Source organism: Acinonyx jubatus, chromosome E2, assembly GCF_027475565.1.
Source record: "Acinonyx jubatus isolate Ajub_Pintada_27869175 chromosome E2, VMU_Ajub_asm_v1.0, whole genome shotgun sequence".
Taxonomy (NCBI): Eukaryota; Metazoa; Chordata; class Mammalia; order Carnivora; family Felidae; genus Acinonyx; species Acinonyx jubatus.
The window spans coordinates 20,810,857-20,829,611 of record NC_069396.1 but is presented as its reverse complement, the minus strand read 5'-3'; the positions used below and the strand labels follow the sequence as shown (position 1 = coordinate 20,829,611).

General features: G+C 42.8%; 1 protein-coding gene across 3 annotated transcripts in view; it reads right to left on the bottom strand.

The window, feature by feature from the left end:
- The window catches only part of CDH11 (cadherin 11), a 153,058-nt gene that overhangs the window by 87,936 nt on the left and 46,367 nt on the right, over positions 1-18,755 (bottom strand). For 2 of the 3 annotated variants that reach the window (XM_027075901.2, XM_027075900.2), the window contains one exon: positions 1,980-2,104. The exons of the other annotated variant lie outside the window; for it this stretch is intronic. The gene's annotated coding sequence lies outside the window, so the exon portion shown is untranslated. The remainder of the gene's footprint in view (positions 1-1,979; positions 2,105-18,755) is intronic. 3 annotated transcript variants of the gene reach the window in all.

Sequence of the window (18,755 nt, the reverse complement as noted above, 5' to 3'; positions counted from 1 at the left end):
CAAGGATAAAAATTATGGCAATATGGTCATACACAAGCTGCTTATCTTCTCCAAGACTCATTTTTATCATTTAGAAAATCTTGGATATTTATAGTACCTACCACATTAGGTTTTTGCAAGGATTATGGGGGGTGATGCCTTTAAAGATCTTATCTGCCCGATGTGTACTAAGCAATCAATACCTATTAGCTGCCATTATTCTGACTTTTCTCTCTGTGGTAACATCAGCTGCCCTTCCTCATCTTCTATTCAAAATATACTTAAGTTCCTATTCATATGTTTGATTAATATTTATTGAGAACCTACTTGAGGCCAGATACGGTGGTTGCAACTAGGAACACAGCAGTCCCCAAGTAAGTCCTGCCTTCGAGAATCTCCAGGTATAGCTGGGAAGATAGACAATTAAATAGATAATTACAGCCCAATGTTGAAGTCATAGTAAATGGTGTAATCTTGGACTACTAAAGTGTTGCCTAGGAGACACCTATTACTCAGTCTACAGGGATCAGAGAGAATTCCTTAGAGATAGCGAGGTGCAAGCCAAGATATAAAGTGAGTGAGAGTTAGCTTGTAAGGAAAGAGAAATTATGGGACTTTGTGTAAATACAGTTGTACCCTATAGTAGATCGTACAGTAGATGCGTATAGTAAGGGCTGGGTGTACAGAGAGAACGGCCAAGAGATGAATCTAGACAGCAAAACAGTGGCCTTGTCATGGAAGAAGTTTATTAAGGAATTCATATCTCTGATACTGAAAAGATTAAGCAGGAAAATAAAATAATATCCAGATGTAGGGACATTGTTTAGGATTTGTATGAAAGATACAACATGCTGGAGTTGAAGTAACCCCAGCTGCAAAATGACCTGTCAGGTGGCAACAACCTGGAGAAACAGGATCATGTTTGGATGATGGCAGTGGGGATAAAGAGAAAAAAAAAAAAAAAGAAAAAAGAAAAAAAAAAAAAAAATATATATATATATATATATATATATTTCAGAGATAATCAGAGTAGCACCAGTAAGAAGCAATAGGAATAAACTGCTGTTGGAGGTAAGGGATTGAGAGGCATATGGTACCCTTCCCATGTTTCTGATCTGGGTTAATTGTGATGCTACCCTGAAATGTGACACATAGGACAAAGTGAAGGTTTAGAGGAGAAAAGCATGAATTATATTTGGCCTCTGCATTTAAGGCACTTGGTGGACATCTACATGGAGATGAGCCATAGACATATGGATAGATGGGTCTAGACCCCTAAAATGTAGGGAATAATGCTGGTAGAATTAATTATTAAATTTCTACCTGGATATTAGAATGTCTTACAAAAATAGCTTCAGTTACCACTGAAAAAATAGAGGAGATAATTGGATTCATAGAATCCTAAAACTTAAGAACTGTTAAAGACCCTAGGTCCAACCACCCTGTGGCCCGAAAAAGAGCTCATTAACCTAAGGGCACATGGAAAGTGAATGGAAAAGCTGGGCCTGGCAGTTGAAATCAGCCTTTTGGCTTATGATCTTATGTTCTTTCTTTCAAGGTCTAAAAGGTTCAGCCTCCTGGCCATGGGATGTAAGCCACCTTGTTCACATTTATAGAATTATCTTCAAAAGAAGAAAAGGTGGGAAAAAGCAACATGGCAATTTTTCTAGTCTATCCAGCTGAGTTTTTGCTGAAGAATCTCTTTTAGTTCTTTCTTCCTCCTCTGAATCTTCTATAGTCACCCCTCTTCCCCCCCAAAAAAAAAACAAACAAAAAATTATCACGTTTGTACTAATACATAACAGATGTTCAATAAAGAGACCCCAAGAACAACAGTGAATAATCACATTTCTCAAATCCCAAGAAAGTAGGCCAGCTTTCATCTCAAGTACTTCTTTAGATTTGGTGAAGGTTCAAACAAAGACAGGTTGCAGGGAGGGGCCCACTGGGCATCATTTCCACCTCCACATCCATAGTATAGTAAAGTGGGCCCATCTTACCTTCTTCACCCATTGGATACTTGCTGCCAATTTCTATAACACACTCCACCCATCTGATTGGTCACTCAACAAATGACAACAGGAACAAGTGTCACGGGTCCACTGAGCCGAAAATACAGTGATTTCTGCAAAAAGTTAAAGGACCATTATTAATCTAAAGGTGACGTGAACCGATAAAATGACATACTACTCGACACTGGGGATACACAGTTGCATAGATAGACTTTTCTTGGAGGAAAACAGCCCAGGTGTGGAGAGATGTAAACAAATGATCACAGTTGTGTAGGAAATGGGAAAAACCTACCATGGGTTTAAAGGTATCAAAAGACGGTGGGACTGTGTGTGTATTTGGTACTTGGACAAAAAGATAAAGGGAGCCATTCATCCAACTTCTTACACCACACTACATACGTCACATACATTTGCTCCAGCAAACCTGTAGGGGGATATGAAGTCTTGGAGCCAGTTTCTGAGACAACCCACATTGTGTCTGAGTCCAAAGTAGGTACCTTCCCTCCACGAGGGAGAAGCACTATTGTGGTGCTGCCAGATCCTTACAGAATGACAGTCTCCAGGGCAAAAGAGTGACGGTGGTGGCAGCGGTGATAGGAGATGTCATCCCTACACCAGCAGAGCTGAGCAGACAGAGCTGCAATTCTTTATCAAGATTACATTCCTCCCCACCCCCTCCCGCACTACAGCATACTCTGGATTTCTGTGTGGGGGCTGTGTTCTGCCCAAATTCTGGTCTGATTCATCTTCATATCTCCCAAAGTGTCTAACACATTTCCTAGCCCAGAGCAGCTGCTCACTGTATATCTGTTCGGTGAATGAAGAGACGAATACAGAGTGTCTGAACAGCTGTCGTGTTCAAAAACTGAGGCACTGAACCAAGGAAGGTGGCGGCTGGCATAGCTTTAACACAATGACAGAGAGGATTTCTTGAACGTCCTTCACCTCTAAGGCTTCTACCTTCTAGGATTAACCTGGTCTGCGTTAAGAACTGAAACAGGTTCTTAGTTGACTTTCTTTATTATGCTTCCTTTCTGCTTCCGAATCCACTTTTCCTTGTCTCATCTTGGTTCCATCCAACAGCTCCTCACAGATTATCCCTTCTGCTAAACAACAACAACAACAGCAGCAACAGCAGCAGCAGCAACGACAACAGTCAAAAACCCTTCTTGGTGAATGGCTGAAGATGAATTATAAATCTAAAATGTGTCCATAGCATCTTGATTCGGTGACTGTAGCAAGAATAATAAATTGTCCTACTCTGTGCTATTCCCAGGATGTCGAGGACAAAGTAGCACTGGGGTTATTCCCAGATGGACATGGTGTCTGGTCATAGAGAAAAAGCCGCATGGACAGTGCACACAACCCATAACTGATGAAGGACCCTACTTTGCAATCACCTTGCATGTTGAGCTAGTCTCCAAAAATGCCCCCCTCCCAAAGGAACCCTACCCGCAAATATTCATGCCCTAGTGCCCCTTCTATGTGAATCTGAGCTGTCGTTGAGTCACCCATGAGACAGAGCAAAGTGACACTCTACACTTTCAGACGATGAGTCATAAGAAATCTTGTAGCCTATCTTGTGCTCTTGGAAGCTTCATCTGGGAGAAGTCAGTTGTCATGTCAGAAGTCTGAATACTCTAGACCTGCATGCTGGGAGGAAGCACTAGCTAGCCATGTGGAGAAGCTGCATGGATAGAGAGAGAGATGCCCAGCCATACCTAGCTATTCTAAGCATCCAAGCTGAGGTGCCAGATGGTGGACAAAGATGCCATCTTGGACTTCCAACTCAGTCAAACTTTCATGTGACTCCAGCCATCTGACTACACAGCATGAGAGACCCCAAGTAAAAACCACCCAGATGACTTCACTAAACTCAACTATAAAAGGTAATAGTGAATTGTTATAAGTCGCTAAATTGGGGACAGTATGTTACTCAGCAATGGATAACTAGTACACCATAAATGGAACAGACATCTGCCACAAGCCTCACCAATGTATTCTCTTTAAATACATATCACCACTCTGGCTGTCATGAGCCCATCTGGGTATCTCACCCGACCACTCAAAGGATTAGACTCTTTGCCCAAGATGTACAGCGAATAACACCCAAGGTGGGACCAGAATCCCACAAGGGCAGACATGATAGCCTATGCTCCGTCTGTTTGCCTGCCCCAGTATGCAGTCAGCGAATCATGCAGCTGCATCTGTTGCCAGTGTGCTTCTCAGAGTTTACTTCTCAAATCTATAACAACTAATTGAACTCCCCTTTTGCCTCATACTGTTTACCTCTCTGCAAACTATTCTCTATAAAACTCCTTTCACCAAAAACCTGCACAGACAATTAAGAGCTTTGGAAGGAAATCAAAAATAGCCGGGTGAAATGTCTATGAATTCCAATCCCTGCAAACATTCAAGAAAGAGGAGATGTAGGTTGTGTGGGAAATGTTGGTGTACAACTGCACCATGCTTCTTAGAAAAGAAAACAATGACAGAAGAAATCCTGGCTGTTTTTGTGCTTTCAGCAGACTCAATTCAGTGTGAGAGGGCCATGTGTGTATGCTCCCCCATCTTCTCTTTCTGCACTGCTGTTCCTGCTTGGAATTTTCATTTTCCCTACTCCCCGCCGCATCTCATGATTCCCCAGGACTTGGAATCATGCGTTCCCTTCTGAGCCAGGGAAATCCAACCCAGCACTGTGACATCCATCCCTACCTACTCTCCAAGTGACTCCCCTTCCTTTCTCAAGGACTGTGTACTGTTACGGACCCTCTCCCAGGACAAAGTCACCGCCTGCTTCCAGCTCTGTCCAGTGCTGCACACAGAGGTCCCGCAGCACTGAGCCTCTAGGGGCAGAGACACAACATGCCATAGATTACTGCAGAGATGGAGAAATCAGGAAAAAGAACACTGAAGCCAAGAGTGTCAAGCAGGATGGAGAAGACCCTTAGTGAGCATACAAAAAGCAAGGAGAAAAGCCAGGGAAGGATGGGGATATGATTGTGGCAGATTTCTCTTGCTGAGCTCTGAGTGTTTAGAAGGCTCAGTACACGCAAGTCCATAGTCTTTCTTTTGATCCACGGGTCATACTGCTGTCTCTCTCTGAGGATCTCTGCTCCAAATCACACGCTTTGACTGACAGATCTACATGTATGGATCCTCCACAAGATGTGGACGCAGGCAGCTCAGACAGGGGCCAGGATCATTGTTAACACTACAAGGACAACAAAAACAACAATATGTGGTGCTGTGGTCGGGGGAGGGTAAGGGCTGAAAGCATATGTGAATTAAAATAGTCCGCATCCCACTAACTCCATCAACACATGCTTCAGGGTCCCGGGCCACTAAGTATGCAGTGCTGATGCAGGTATGGCAGGGGGGGTGACGGGTGAAAGGGGAAAGAGTTGTTACTGAAGGGAGCAAGGGAGCACAAGGAGACAGTGACAGCTCCATTTTACAAATGAAGAAACTGAGGCTAAGCAGGAAGTGCCCAAGTGCTTAGAGCAAGGATACAGGGTAGCTGGACTGGATCACCAACAACCCACTCCTTTCCTGCCAGATTTAAGAATGCACAATGAGACCTTCTTTCTGGGGTAAATCATGACTGTACCTCTGGTATGTCAGCCCAGAAAACTACTTTTTGGTGTAACAGTACAAGGGATTTCAGGTATCTTGGTAGGGAGCTGAGACAAACTATGATTAAATATGTTACTATTAAATAAACAAATTAAATATCAGGTTTCTGAAACTGCCAGTTTTTTTTTTTTTGTTTTGTTTTTGGTTTTTTTGTTTGTTTGTTTGTTTTGTTTTTGGCCAAGAAGTCAAGCAAAGGCCATATGCTTTTCTGCTTTAATGGAAAGATCAAGTGGTTTTGCAGATTCTGCTGTGTCTTTTTCTTGTTCTGTCCAGGCAGCACACAGGCAGTGGACTCTGGGCACCCTGTGAGCAGGGGTTTCTTCCTTTTATAGGTGTCACATGTTCCTGACATTGTTGAAAAGATGAATAAACCCAGTTAATAATCATCACTGAGTGTTTTTCTTTCCTGTAAAGAAATTATTGCCAAAGTTCCAAAACCATATGGTGAAACATATTTTGTAAGAAAGGTTTATAGATTCTGAATTTTTCTAAAAAATGGGGGGAAGCAGTGAGGATACATTCAATTTAATGTATCCATGTTTTGGGGTGCCTGGGTGGCTCAGTCGGTTGAGCAGCTGACTCTTGATTTTGCCTCAGGTCATGATCTCATGGTTCGTAGGATCGAGCCCTGCATCTGGCTCTGCACTGATGGCGTGGAGCCTGCTGGGGATTCTCTGTCTCCCTCTCTTTCTGCCCCTTCCCTGCTGAAATGTGTGCTCATTCTGTATCTCTCTCTGAAAAAAAAAAAAAAATCCAGGCTTTACCTTTTCCAAGCTAGTCTGACTTCGAGAAAACAAGACCTCTCTAAGCTTCAGTTTTCTCAGTATAAAATGGGGATACTAACTATTTTGTAGGATTACATTAAGAATAGTGATAATAATTGTATTACCTCACCCAGGGTAGGCACTCAATAATCAGTACCTGTGATTATGAAAAGATATAGATTGTGCTTTTTCCATTGTGCACGATGTAAAAAGTAGTTTTGCCTTTTATCATAGATTTGCTATTCATAAAGCTCTCTGGTACATGTATAAGCATCTATAGAGAAGTAATATTCACGTATTTTGCATGCATCGTATATAACATATACTTAACATTAATCTGCAAGCGCTTCCCACACCATTCTTATGCAGCTGAGGAAAGGGAGTCTCAAAGAAGTTCCGGGATCCCTCCAAGTTCCCCGCCTCAGCTTAGACTTCTGCTCTCACCCAATGTTAAGGGCTGCCAGCTGCCCACAGCTCACGCCTTCCTGCAAAACCTCCAAGGCCGGCCCCTCACCGCCTGGACTGGGATGACGCCCAATGTCTGACCGTAATTACAAGAAAACATCCATAAAGAGGTCCTGGGCTCCAAATGGATTTGACACAGTGGCCCTTTAAATCAAACTCTTAACACGATTGTCTTTATTTCCCTTTAGCAGTTTTTCTAAGTAAGCCATGCCTTTAGAGGCACCTAATACAAAGTGACAACCTTCACCGTTTTCCAAAGCGCCGATGGACGGCCGTGGAGAGAGTCCATTGTCACCATGGTAATTACCGCACAATACCTGGCGGCCAATGGACAGTCAGGAGGCTCAGGCAGCGGCTGAATCCGGCATTGTCCGGGCCCGATAAAAAGATTAGAAGCCCTGAAAAGCCGGGGAGCAGGATCTCACAGCTCTTTCGCTGGGCCCTGAAAGGACCATTGTGCTTGCACCATAAATTCCGGGTTCTCCGGGCACTTGACAACTGAAGCCGGGGACAATAGAATTCTTGTGTCCAACAAAACACTCCTTGTCCAATGCCAGTCTTATCAGCCGCATTTACAAATGTCTTTCGTTGTACCCAAATAATTCCCTATTAGAAGGACTATTGGGAGCAGAACTAAATAAATATTCACAGCCTTTGTAATATCATTGGGAAATGAATAAACAAACAGTCATCTAGCATATGAGCAAGCCTCCTGCTACTCTACATTTTATCCCCATGTCTTGCCCAAATGATGTCGTTTTGATTTCTCTCTGTTAACATATCAACAATTGTGATCCTGGCAGCTCCAGTTTTATTTGCCACCTACTACATACCCCTGATCTACACTGCCTCAGTGCTTCTACGTGCATTTTTCTTTTAACTGATCTTGCCAACAGCACTGCAGGGGGCTTGTTTTATTCGGTTGCTACCTCCTAAAAGAGAAGGAATTTAACCTCAGAGTGTTAAATTGACTTAGCCAACATAACATAGCTAATTAATAGTAGTAGAATAAGAATTCCAACCTAGATTTCCCTTGCTCCTAAGGCTTTGCCTTCCCACTATGCCATGATGATTTCTCTATTGAATAAAAAAAGAATGAAATGTCAGAATAAGGGGGAAATCTAAGCACATCCACCGTAAAAGTCGCAAATATACATGGAGTCTGTTTATATACTGTTATTGAACCTGAGAGGAACACTTACAGTAGAAGGAAAATAAAAAGAGTATATTTTATTTTTGCCCTAGAATGCCAGCCACTTTATATTTTAACCTTTTATGGAGATGGAGAGGTGGCAAGCAAACCCAGCTTCAGGAAGGTTTCAGGGATGTCCATATATCCTTCCCTTACAGGATGGTTTCAGGGATGTCCATACGGTGCACTGGTAAAATTTTGGAAAGAATCACTGGGGTAAACAAAGCAGTCAGGGCACATACAGTCACAAACTCCCAGAACAACACTAACGCCTCCTTCTGCAGTTTGTTTTATTTTGCCTACTTGTCTCGGTGTTGTGAATGAACAAACATCTCAGCATTTGACAGTAAAGCAGCACACAGCAAAACAGAAACTCCTTTCTTGATGGAAGCATTTACTAGAGGACAATGATCTTTTTTATATTTTTACATAAAAGAAAAATCTGACAATATTAAAACTCGAAATGTTTCCCTATCAGGCCGGGAGATGGCCACCCTGGTTGATACAGCTTATGTGCCTCTTCCCAGTCTGCCCCCAGCCTCACGTCCTCCTGTCCTGCCCAGGTAAGTAAGGCCTGCTGTGCACCTCTGTTCCTCTAGATTTCTGTGCCAGGAAGAGCTCTGTTATTATGTCTGTCTGCCCCTTCCGATGTTGCATCCAAGGAAACTCTGAGCTTCTGGAAGACAGAAGCTACATCTTGTAGTCAGTTTGTCTGGCCTGGGTCAGTACACGGCTAACCTTTAACAGAGACTCGCTTATTGGAGAAATAGATAAATGGCATTAAACGGACAACAACCATAAAACTGTATTTAAAAAATTTTTAAACATAAAAATGTATCCTTTTTATCCACCTGATGTCAAAGTACAGGTATAATTTGTGAAAATTTTTAAGGACTGTCACATATCCTCACTTGGCCCAAATTACACAGCCTTGATAAAAGCAATGTTGAACTGTTTTGGTTCATTTTCTAAAATAGTTAAAATCTATAGTTAAAAATAGGCTATCTTTTTGCAAACAATTGGCTATTAACAAGACTGGGTAACCAATAGGTACCTCCTGACTGACTGACGGTAAATCTGTGTGTTTGTGTAAGAACTGAGTTTGAAAAATGTGATCCATATTTCCCAAATACTTCAGATGCCAAGTGAAGCATTTAATCATCTTTGAGGATTTAAGGGCATGGTTATAGACATGTACACCTGATGCGAACTATATCATCTCTTCTGTACTCCCAGGAGCCACGTGTTATGTAGACACAACTTAATCCAAACAGGCAAAGAAAACATTAATTGAGAGTTTGTAATGTGCTAGGTCCCATGCTAAGTACTTTCACATAATACATGATGTAATGTTATAACAATCTTATACGTCAGATGCTATCATTTTCTTTATTTAATAACTAGGAAATTGAGGCTAAGAAAGATGGAATAAAGTTGCTCTCATTCACAGAGCTACAAAGCAGTGAAGCCAGGATTTGGACACAGGGAGTCTGAACCCAAGTGATTCATCCAACAGCCATACTCAACATTTCTGCAGACATAAATCAGGGCACTAATTTAGGGAAGTAGTCCAATGATTTTTTTAAGTGACCAGTGACTCAACCACTTTACCAGACTACTGAACTATCTAGAGAGAAAGAGAAAAAGAGAGAGAGAGAGAGAGAGAGAAGCTGCTGATGAGGTACCTCCAAAGAAGTGACGAACAGCGTATAACCCAAGACCTGAGACTTTATATTTAACAGTTTATCAAATCTGGGGAACGTTCATACAACCAAGAAATCAACTTACTTGCAAAACGCCATGTTCATAAAGCCAAAGAAGTGTTCACACACACACACACACACACACACACACACACAGCAGAGTTTTTTGCTGCGTGCTAGTAATACTCAGAGTCTGCTATTACCTCTCAAAGTAAAAAAGCTAGCTGCACTCTCTGTAGCAATGTGACTGATTTATGATATCATAGGAGCGCATTCTCTCTTGGGGCCATTATGCTTGGAAAGAAACCAAACAAGGTTTCTCAAAATTAAGTGGGACTATCCTTTTGCAATGTAAAATTAATTAAGTTAAGGACAAGTGCCGTTTTGTCATATACCTCTTCTTGGACACTGATTCTGAAGATACAAACTATACAAATTCATATTGTTCATAAGCATCACAGAGGCAAAAGCATGTGTGTTTTCTCGCCCATTGTATATCCATTGGACAAAGTCACAAACTAAATGCTTCCAAATAGCTTTGGAACAATTAAGCTAGTAAATAAAGAACTGAGTACCCAACACTGAGGTGCAAGTACCTCTGAAGGCCCACAGTGGGTGGTGACTTCTAAGTTTCTCCAGGCACAAGTGTGAATTTGGCCACAGAGGGGCTGACATGAGCCAGCCCAGTGAGTGAGTCTAGCAGGGACTCTGCATGCTCATCACACCTCGTTAAGTACACAGGATTCATTCAGGGTCAGCAGGGGAAGCGGGCCAGTGAAATGTTTCAGTTATAGTTTGCTGCACTTTATTGGTGGAATTATATTCTTCACTTGTATGCACAAATTTTGACATTCTTGAAGATCTAGGGAAAGCTCACATGCCAATATCAAGAATCTAATATCCCCATAGAAAGCTTTATTCAGGCTATTCTCCCAGGACTGCCCAGATTCACACATACACACATACCCTCAAAGTTCTATTTGTTTCGTTTTCATCATTTTTTTATGTTTTTAAAAGTTTATTTATTTTTGAGAGAGAGAGAGAGAGAGAGAGAGAGAAGGGGAGAGGCAGAGAGAGAGAGAGAGAGAGAGAGAGAGAGAGAGAGAATCCCAAGCAGACTCCACGCTGACAGCAGGTTAGGACCTAGGAACCATGAGATCATGACTTGAGCCGATACCAAGAGCTGGACGCTTAACTGATTGAGCCACTTAGGTGCCCCTTCATCTGTTTTTAAATACTCAAATGATTACAAATAAAGTCTGTTTTTACTGCTTTCATTGATAAGAACTGAGAATAAAGACAAAAATATCATTATCAGAAGCTGTGTACGCTTGGGTCATCTTCCTAGATTGGGCTTGGATCAATGGTGTCAAAGGGACAGGCAAACGTCCTATTAGAACTCAAACAATAGTTCTGTGACATCTTCCATTACAATGTCCACTTATTAAATCTGTATCCTATGATGTCATCTAAGAAAACCAGGCTTGATTTTGAAATAGGTTTTCTTTATGCCTTCTTGGTTTTGATATCTGCAGCTGTCTGATACTTTAAGTGTGTAAAGTTATACACACACACACACATATACACATGCACACAAACATACTATTCACTTGTCGGTTGCTCATCTCTGGAAATATTTAAACCACATTCCTTATCCAGCAACTTATAAAATAAATTTTGACATTGGGTACTGGGGTGGTCAATAAGTTTCTTTCCTGTCCTGAGTCTCTGGAATTCTGTAATTGGAATAATCAGTTCCCTTGCTGAAAGTACCCAGCCACCCTCCAGAAGAGCTTGGACCATACCTGGGGGAACACTGAGCTAGGCGGATCTCTAGGACCCATTCCCTCTCTAATGGTCTTTCACAGGCCCAACCTGGTGCCATTATAAAGACAATCTTTATAAGGATACTTCATGCACAGAAGACCATGAGGACATTGGGTGGCGGGGGTGGGGGGAGGTCTCCTTTAGCTATAGTGGTGGTGATAAGTAGACACAGCTAGGTTTCATAGTCCCTGACAAGATGGTCTGGTCACCTTGGAGAAAGCCAGAGGACCCTGTCCAGGGACCGAACCAAGTGGTATGTCAGCCAGCAAACAGAGGAAGAGTGAAGCAAGAGAGCCAGACAGATGGCAGGCAGCACAGTCCCTGCTGGAGGATGGAATTCAGGTCTGGCAGGCCCGTTCCCATTTGGGGTTCTACTGTTCACCAGTTCCATAAGTTAGGACTCTTCTTCTTTACCTATAAAATGGACATTCCTTGACAAATGAAAGAATGCACACACATTACCCTATTGTTTCTGGCACAAATTTACTGTTCACTAAATATTATTAGTCAGTATCATCATGATCAAAAATTTATCAGTTTTCTGCTACAAAGACTCTATATAAAGAAATCAGTGCAATGCCTGACACACTAGGAGTCCCATAAATTACTATTATTATTTTTGGCATTAAGTGACAATGAGTCAGATGTAGGGAAGTACTTTCAATTCTCTTTCAATCCAGATCTCAACAAAGAGAAAGTCTCCATTTGTAACAATTCCTGAACAGATCTCTCTTTTTAGAGAAGGTAGTCTCAGGCTCAGAATAGATTATATTGTTTAATTATATCTATTTGGGGGATACTTTCTACTTATCACAAGAGATACTGGTTTACGATCAATGGTAGTGATATAATTTTTAAAAATTTTTCATGTTTACTTATTTTTGACTGAAAGACAGAGCATGAGTAGGGGAGGGTCAGAGAGAGAGGAAAACACAGAATCCAAAGCAGGCTCCAGGCTCTGAGCTGTCAGCACAGAGCCTGACACAGGGCTTGAACCCATGAACCGTGAGATCATGACATGAGCCAAAGTCGGACGTTTAACCCACTGAGCCCCCCAGGTGCCCCATAATATAATTTGCTTCAAAAATATTTAAGAAAAACAGAATGAGTTCAAAAGAAAATATTAAGTAACAGCATATTTTGAAGATAAGCATGAATGACTGACGTGGGGGGTAAGCGATGATGACTTCACACATGGAGACACCGAGGCTCCGAGGAGGAAACGGGTGAAGAGGAGACTCCTGCATGGACCCACATCTCTCTGCAGCATCCTCATCAATACCATGTGCTGGGTCAGGTGCAGCAGGGGCCCTTGAGGAACGACTGTGGTCCTCTTCCAAGGTCAGGAATGAAATTTAAATGAAGTGCCGAATGTTAGTGCAGACCTGGTGACGGTCTGCAGTGAGGCAGGAGCAGAGTCTGGTAGCTCTCCAGGAATCTAGGTCTTCATGGAGAAGAAACTAGGTTGAAAACACACAGGGCACAGAATCCACCTTGTACGTCTCCCTATCATTCATGGCACGCATTTACAAATACCTGGTTTTATTCCACAGGAAGTTTAAGGCCGCCTGCAAGGATGTATGAGGTGCAGAAACATATAGTGCTGCTTTACATGATAAAAGTGAGAAAAGGAGAAATAGCGCGAAACAGCAGTCTGAATGAAGGCTCATATGCAAAGCTCAGGCAGAGAAGTCATATCCCTGTCGGGGCTGCGGCACACAAAGGGACAAGGACATGCAACCAGGCACAGGAGTTCCAAGCCCATGAAGTTAAAGCTGGTCTTCAGTTCCATCACAGCCATCCCAGAGACGATGCCACAGGGTTATTTATCCCACTGCTCGCAGCCAGACGACCCTGCCTTCGGCATTGAGCAACATCCTTAGTGTGAACATAATAGGACTAGAATACTTGCCAGATTATAGCAGCCCCAGCAAGGGGCTGGTGGGGGGCCGGGGGGCGGTGCTCAGAGTCTCCAGCAGGTGAGGAAAGGAGGCAGGGAGGTTGCAGGCAGCATCTGCCTCCCAGGAGCACTTGTGAGCTGGCCCATCCCCCACATGCTACTCGCTGCTTACTCTAAACCACGAGTCTGCTTGGCCTGCTCCTGGTTTCAAAGCACTGAAGGGCTCCTTGGTCTGGCGTCCTCTGCTTTTAGCAATAACCAAACCTTGCTTTGTTCTAGGTCCTGTGCTCAAACTGTTACATCCATCGCCTCTATTTGCAAGTGGAGGAATCTGAGACACAGAGGATGGGTAAGGTACCCCAGTCACCCAGCTTGTGGGGGTGCAAACCCAGGCCCCCCAGACTACATTCTGACTTCAGTGCCTCATCATCACCTGCTTTTCCCCAAGGGCAGGCCCTTTGTTAGGGAGCCAGCTGGCCTTCAGCCTCACCTGGGGCAGCTCCTTCCCAGAAATGACTGTTTTTGTTAAACTTAACCACATTGCCCCACTCTTCCCTACTTTAGCCTTTGCATAGAAAGCATATTCTTTGGGGCGCCTGGGTGGCTTAGTCGGTTAAGCGTCCGACTATGGCATAGGTCATGAACCCACAGTTCGTGAGTTTGAGCCCCGTGTCGGGCCCTGTGCCGACAGCTCGGAGCCTGGAACCTGCTTCGGATTCTGTGTCTCCCTCTCTCTCTGCCCCTCACCCACTCATGCTCTGTCTCTTTCTCTCTCTCTCAAAAGTATAAACATTAAAAAAATAAATAAAGTACATTCTTCTTCTTCTTCATAAACGTTCCTGTCCTTTAGGGCCCTGGCTAAGTTGCTTCCTCCTGATAACCCATCTTCCCTTTTCAGCTTCACACACACACACACACACACACACACACACACTCAACTCACTATGGCATCATCTTTACCAACCATTCATCCTGTAAACCAACATCTCCTGAGGTGCCAGATCCTGGCCAAGATACTAGAGTACCAGGCAGACAGGGCTGCTACTCTTGCAGACCTTTCTTCCAGTGGTAGAGTTAGAAAGCAAGCAGAAAAATAAACAGTAAACAATTAGTGACGAAGGACACAGCAAACTTAAACAGGTTAATAAAACAGACTGGATCATGACTTTTTCTTAGGACCCCTCCCGATTGGCACGTGCGTGCCTAGCTCAGAGCCGACGCTCAGTGTTTGACAGGATGAGGCAACAACTACAGCGTATAGTCTCCATCAGCCATTCAGGTCTCAAGTCCTCAGACACCTTGTTGTTCTAGGAAATCACTCTGGCAACCATTTGCTTGCCACTCCCTATCCCTATAAACTGGTAAAAAGCAGAAACCCTGTCGTCCATGTCACCACCTAGTGTAGCATAATCATCTGCATTTGCTGCCGGCCAGAAACAGAGACCAGAACTGACATTGGAAGGACTTCACAAATCCTAAGACTGGGTATTTCTGGGTACCCCCAAAGGCTACTACAGGGGCTTTGGTAGGTGTGGGTGGTATGGGGAGGTTGTGGGATCACTGCTTCTTCCTGCTTTTTTCTATTTAATCCATGGCTATGTTTTAACCACTTTCTATATATTAGGGGTTGGGGTCGGATTTTATCTGGATGAAATCCATGGTATCAAGAGGGAAAAAATAGAAATAATGAATCTAGGAGTTAAATGGCTCCTTTGAATTTTTATAGAACTTCATTCTGAATATCAGATATGCATGTTAAGATATGGACAGATGTGTACAAGTACAGACAGACAACTAGACAGCAACAGAACACATAGGTGAAGTGAAGAGATTACATATGAGGGGGTGGGGGTTATAAGTGTGTGCAAAGAGGAGGTTATAAAACAGTAGTCGTCTATGCCTTCAAGGGGGGCAGAGGTCTTTCCAGCCCCACTGACCTCTCAGTAGAACACCGCTTTCTTGGAGATCTGACAGTTCATTCATTCATTCATTCATTCGTTCCTCCTCTCACTTATTCAGATGTTGCATATAGAGCATCTCTACATGCCAGTCTCTTTGCAGAGATAAATGTGTAGAATTAGGGATCATGTTAAGGTGAAAAAGAAGGGAGGGAGGGAAAAGGAAGGAAGGAAGGAGGGAGGGACAGAAGGAAGGAAGGAGGGAGGGAAGGAAGGAAGGAGGGAGGGAAGAAAGGAGGGAAGGAAGGAAGGAAGGACGGAAGGAAGATGGATAGAAGTGCAAGGGAAAGCAGTCAGGTGAGCACAAGTTACTGAAACCACCTGCCTTCACTCTCATCCCAGCACTCGGGGTCCGGCAGCAGATCTGAAGCAAATGCAGAGTTACAAAGGAGGCAGGTGGGTGAGGAGAATGAAGAGAGCTACCCAAATAAGATGTGACTAAAAAGCAGACAAGGAGAGATGACAGCACAGTTGGATCTAGGAGACTGTCTATTTTTAGTGTCCTAAAGAAGATTCTCTCCGTGACCTTGCCAAATTATGATGCAAGCAGAGTTAATGAAAGCTCTCTCAACCTCCTCTTCCAAGTCGGCTCATTACCAGAACCTTTCTGTAGATGCATCCCCTAAAACACAGTGACCTCATTAAAGGACTAATCCTAACAGGTTTGACCTGCAAGGGAACACACAGATTTACTTCAACAGTTTTCTGCCTTTCCTGTTGTTTTTTTTCTAAAGAAGCTGCTAAGACCAGGTTTGCTTTCCTGAGTGGTCACAATTTTATCTCCTTTGTTGTTCTGCCTTCCGGTTAATCGCCTCCCAGTTTCAGAAATGAGGAAAATGCTTCTCGAAAATTAGGAAAGATGCTTGCTTCATAAGTCATCTTAATTATTTAAATTCCAAAGAATAGTGGGGCACCTGGATGGCTCAGTCAGTTAAGTGCCTGACTCTTGGTTTCGGCTCAGGTCATGATCGCACTGTTAGTGAGTTCAAGCCCTGTATCAGGCTCTACACTGACAGCATGGAACCTGCTTGGGATTCTGTGTGTGTGTGTGTGCGTGTGTGTGTGTGTGTGTTCCTCCCCTGCTTAGTCTCTCTCTGTCTCTCTCTGTCTCTCTCTCTCTCTCAAAAAATAAACTTCAAAAATTCCAAAAAATAGAAAACTAACCAAAAAATTATGGTACTGACTAATTCTAGGTTTCTCTACGTGCATGTTTCAAGTGTTCTTTTTTCATCAGAGAAATAGGGCGTTGGAGCTGTAACAAAGTGACTCATATGGAATAACTGACTTGAGAACAAGGGCCTCTAGGTATTGCCAATCTCTTATAATCCCATTCTATTTCACCCAGATCCCCAGTAAGAATAATAACTTTCTATTGATGTAAAGTCAAAATTGCCTTGTTGTAACAGGAATATGTTTAAGTAACACACTACATGCCCTGCATGGAACAGCAGTTCCTTCCCAAAGTCACAATTATGTGAATTGTAAAGCAATGTAGAAAAATATGTCGGACCAATTCAACATAGTTCATTATGAAGGAAAATCTTTACTCCAATTACCACAATGTAAAAATGTTCCTAAGTTAACTACTGGAAGGGAGGAGAAAATTAAGGAATAAGTCAGAGTCAATGAACCATGGGTGGGTGATACTTCCCCTTTATTCTTCCTCATTATTTAAATAATAATAAAACATATATATACATATATATATACACATACATATATACAATCTGTCCTGGACACAAATTTTCAATGTGATAAATTCTCATGTAACAGCAGGTGTCTATTTTGCAGGGTAAATCCCTGAGCCGGCCACAACCAAAGTGAACCTGCAGTCTGGTGATGGAGTGCCTCCATCACTTTCCTTTACAACCAGAAACAAAACAAAACAAAACAAAACAAAGCAAAACGAAAACCCAAAACAAAACAAAAAAGAAAATACAAAAAAGACTACTCTGCTTCAAGATGCCTAAAGAACCAGCTAATTTATTCCAAAATAGAAACAGGAAAATAGTTCACGATACTAAATGACTGAATCATTGAAGTGCCAGATTAAATATTGATAACATCAATTTGATCCTAAAATATTCTCTGGTATGGGAGAATCCAAGAAGGGAGGTCAGGAACAACCAAACAGGTAACATGAGATAACCATCCCTAGAGGCCCCCTTCATTTTTTCCAGTTCACTCATCCATGGCATACCCACTGACCACCTGCAGTGTACCCGAGGCTGTGCTGGGGTTGGAGACACAGTGATGAACAACACTAGACCCTTACCCTTAATGAGCTTGCCTCATAATCTAATTTTGGCTACTCTTACCTCTAGTCTAGATAGAGTTACACAGATAATCTCTTGAGATTCACCACCTTATCCAGAAGAAATTAGCCAGTAACAAGGTAATGGGCTGTAAATGATACAACTAGCCTGCACCTCAGGGGTGCTGAGTTCAGGCCCAGATCTTACACTGAGACCACAGGCAAACCCCTTAGACACTCAGAGACTCAGTTTCCCTATCAAAACAATCAGGAACGGGGTGCCTACATGACTCAGTCTGTTGAGTATCCAATTGGTTCAGGTCATGATCTCATGGTTCATGAGCCCTGTGTCAGGCTCTGTGCTGACAGCTCAGAGCCTGAAGCCTGCTTCGGGTTCTGTGTCTCCCTCTCTCTCTGCCCCTCCCTTTCTCATGCTCTCTCTCTCTCTCTCAAAAATAAATATTTAAAAAAATTTTTTAAATAATCAGGAAATGAGTAACCTCAATGTCTCAAGAAAGCTCAAAGCTCCATTATTATATGGAGCAACAAATTCATTTGTACTCAGTGTTTTTATATACTTCAAACTAAGCTATAAACAGAGACTTCGAGCAATAATATACTGTATATCTGAAAGGTGCTAAGGGAGTAAATCTTAAAAGAGATACTCATCACAAGAAAAAAAATGTATAAGTATGGGAGGTGATTGATGTTCATTGATGGTGGTGATCATTTAAAAAACTACACATAGGGGCGCCTGAGTGGCGCAGTCGGTTAAGCGTCCGACTTCAGCCAGGTCACGATGTCGCGGTCCGTGAGTTCGAGCCCTGCATCAGGCTCTGGGCTGATGGCTCAGGGCCTGGAGCCTGTTTCCGATTCTGTGTCTCCCTCTCTCTCTGCCCCTCCCCCGTTCATGCTCTGTCTCTCTCTGTCCCAAAAATAAATTAAAAAAACAAAACAAAACAAAACAAAACTACACATACATCAAGTCATTATGTTACATGTCAATTATATCTAAGTAAAACTTCTAAGCCAGAAGCCAGAGAGCCTGGAAAGAACATAGGGCCC